The sequence below is a fragment of the Helianthus annuus genome, chromosome 7 (assembly GCF_002127325.2).
Source record: "Helianthus annuus cultivar XRQ/B chromosome 7, HanXRQr2.0-SUNRISE, whole genome shotgun sequence".
Taxonomy (NCBI): Eukaryota; Viridiplantae; Streptophyta; class Magnoliopsida; order Asterales; family Asteraceae; genus Helianthus; species Helianthus annuus.
The window spans coordinates 136,841,307-136,844,858 of record NC_035439.2 but is presented as its reverse complement, the minus strand read 5'-3'; the positions used below and the strand labels follow the sequence as shown (position 1 = coordinate 136,844,858).

General features: G+C 40.3%; 1 long non-coding RNA gene across 1 annotated transcript; it reads left to right on the top strand.

Moving 5' to 3' along the window:
• The first annotated feature begins 1,268 nt into the window (after window positions 1-1,268).
• On the top strand, window positions 1,269-2,854 carry LOC118480457. The gene is made up of 3 exons (XR_004862833.1): window positions 1,269-1,624; window positions 2,153-2,211; window positions 2,668-2,854. It is a non-coding gene; the product is annotated as an uncharacterized LOC118480457 (long non-coding RNA).
• Window positions 2,855-3,552: the final 698 nt, after the last annotated feature.

Genomic DNA, 3,552 nt, shown 5'->3' with positions numbered 1-3,552 from the left:
TCACCTTTGACCGAAGAGATACCGATGTGTCTTGTCTGAGGGATATTCCTACCAGTTCCAAAGACAAGGATTGGAAAAAGACATTTTTCTATATTGATGCCTCTGTAATTCCTGGCGAGATGCACTGGAGGGAAAAGGGACCGAAAGACAAGGTTAGGGACGATGGTCCTTCTGAAGATGCGTATGTGTCTAACGCCCTGTATACAAAGTTGTGTGGTCGCCCTTTCGAGTGCACAATAATCCCAGAAGGAGCCCTGGTGATGGCGGGGATGAGTTTGCCTTGGCGTGACATCATGCAGTATCCTTCCTTTCAAAGGGATGATGCAGGTATGCGTGTTGTTTGCTGGTCATGTGTGTTACCATTTTGGAAATAACATGTATGTACATTACAGGGGAATGGAGCTTGTTTGACTTTGTTGACCTTCCGCGGCATCTTGCGTTGAGGGCCGCGAACCGCGTGCTCGACGAACAGGAGCCGGATGTGTTGAGGGTGCATTTGGAGCAGTTTTTGTTACCCGTCTTGCCAGCGGATCCTGCTGCCTACATTTCTCCCCTTTCTCTCAGCGCGGGTAGCGGTGTTGTCGCCTTAGAGAAAAAACCCACCCGGATAAAGGTTACCGGGAGGAAATACATGGCGGCTGGTGCGGCCACGTCTTCCGTTGGTGGGGCAGCGTTCACTAGGGGTGACATCTCTACTACCGCTGCAATGACAAGCCCTACTCATTTGTCGAAAAAACAGAAAACGTTTGTTACTCCTACTCTGACCGCGTTTGAGGCTGTGCAAGCTGCCTATGCCCCGCCGCTTGGTATGTACTCTTTGTCTTCGAATGTGATTGTAAATTATGAGCTTCGTGTTACTGAAGTTTGTTGTTTTTTTTATATAGGTACTCCTAGCGGGGCTCAAACTGAAAATGTGACACCTACTCCTTTGTCATCTGTAGGGGTAGTGCTTCCCATTGTTGGCAGTAGCAGCGTTACAGAGCTTATACCTTAGGCCAGCTGTAATAACCCAATTTTCAAAATCCTAGAATATATGTTATTAAATGTTATTTAATTGACACATTTAAAACCTTTAAAAAAAATCATTATGAACGAAATTAATTTTTATTTTTATAAAAGTAAACTCACTTTGGTAATACCATCTAAAAGGAAAAAAAAGGAGGGGGGGATTTTGTAAATTTTAAGTTAGGGATGAGTTTTGTAATTTCGTTTTTCAAAGTCCAGGGGCAAATTGGAACATTTTATAAAAACTCATTTGACTGCCCATATCCCTCCCCTCTACGTTCGCTTACTTTTCCGACGTAAAATCCGTCATCCGCTAATCACTGAATCAATTACGGATGACTTGCCAAACAAACTCCATCTCGAACCAAGAAAAATCGAGATTCGGTCACGCATTTTCAAGCTGTCTTAGTTTCCTATTTTGAGTTCAATCATCGGCCTAAATTAGACGAGATTCCTAATCGATAAACTGCGTCTGGAGACCTATAAGTAAAGGTGGTGCTTACTCGTTACGAACACGCCTCTCACCTTTCTGTTCCTCACCCCAAATCGGCCCCTTTTGTCAAGTTCCGCCGCCGCCGCAAGTACTCCGACGAAACCAGTAACCATCGAACTGATTGAGGTATGGATGCTATCCATCTATTCGTCATGTTTCCGAAACGAAAGTCATAATTAACGTCTGGTTAAATCAAATATGTTTCTTTTTGAATGCACATCTTTTTTTTTGTATTAGAAGGGGTGTTCTGTATGGTCTTGTTGGAGAAGAAAACAGTCCCTAAATTCACTTTGTCCAAGTTTCTTTTTAGCTTCCGTTTGGCCTTGACTTTAAATCCATCATTCTTTTATTTAATATTTAGTAAAACTCATTTTTATTATATAAACCATTATTTGTTTTATTTATTTAAGCACTAAGTTATGAATAAATTTCCAAGATAGGTACTCTATTTTCTAAATACAAATACTAATTTTCAATGTATAAAGATAAAACAATTAGCTTATAGATTCTCGTTTGTATATTGAGTAAAATAAAAAGGAACTTATCCAAAATTTCAAAAACTAAAATGAATAATAAGTTGTAAACTGTTGTTCTTCAAAGGCCAAACATCACGTAATTTATTTATTAGAAATTAAGTTGTGGAAATAATTGTAGGATTTGCAACATTTATTCCTCTCGTGCGGGTTACTTACGGCCTTCCTATCGCAATTAAGGTACGGACTCTAAGCAACTTATGTGTACGAATTTAGATTTTCGCAACCTCATTGTCGGAAACTTAAAGTCGTTTTTATATGCTTTTGTCATCTTTAAGATTATGTGATATGATATATGTATATGGATATAGTTATAATGTTTGTTATCGAATAGAAATACGAAGCACCGAAATACTGAATATGACTCACCGAATTACCGAATGTGATGCACCGAATATGAGTATATGACTCACCGAATGCCATTATATGACGCACCGAATGTGACTATGTGACGCACCGAATGTGAACTAACTACGAACCGAACTACCGAATTGTGACTCACCGAATGTGGCTAACTGTATGTGCTATGTATATTGGTTGTTATATAGATATTGTTAAGAATTCATACGCTTTATAGTTGTTGTTCCACTGAGTAAGATTTTACTCAGGCGTGCATATGTCTTTTATGTACGTTAGGTTACAAGAAAATCAAGGAAGACTTGGAAAAGGGCTCGGGAGAATAAAAGACTCACAGGAATTTTCATAAAAATTTACCATGACTTGTATTTTTTTTATTGAAATAAAGTAATGCTTTTATTTTAATGAAATGATGCATTGAATTCTGTATACTGTATCAGTGACACGTTAGCCCTAGTCGGGACGGGGTGTTACAATTATGGTATCAGAGCCCAGGCTCTTTCCTGTCGATAAAACGTTTTCTAAAAAATTATAAATAAATAAAAACCTGTGAGGCAATGGGTAGGACCGGGTTTGGAATATGTCCTCTTAAATTTGTCATCACCATCGTACACTATTCTTGTAGATGCCTCCGATTAGAAGAACTAGTCGACGTAGTTCGAGCACATCGTCTAGGCGTCGCGACCTTAACAGCGCAATCCAACGTGCTGTCAAAGGACTACTCCCTAATTTGATGCAAACCATCACCCAAAACATGTATGCCGAGTTACTTCCTAACCTCATGCAACAAATGCGTGAAGAAATAAACGGCAAGGCGCCTCCGACTCCTCCTCGTTCGCCAACACCTCCCCGTTCGCCAACACCACCTCGTTCGCCAACCCCACCTCGTTCGCCACCCAAAGCCAAGAAAGAGAAAGAGACTGTTTCACCGCCTATTGTTGACATTCACAAATGGCTCTCAAGATTTCTAAAGCAACATCCCCGATCCTTTAGCTCTAGTGCTACACCGATAGAAGCACAAAATTGGATTGATCACATGGAGAAAATTTTTGAAGCCTTGGGAGTGAGTGATGAGTTCAAGGCAAGATTGGCTGCTTACAAGCTGGAAGACAACTCCCAAACGTGGTGGCGAACTATTAAACGCTCAAGAGGTGGTGATACATT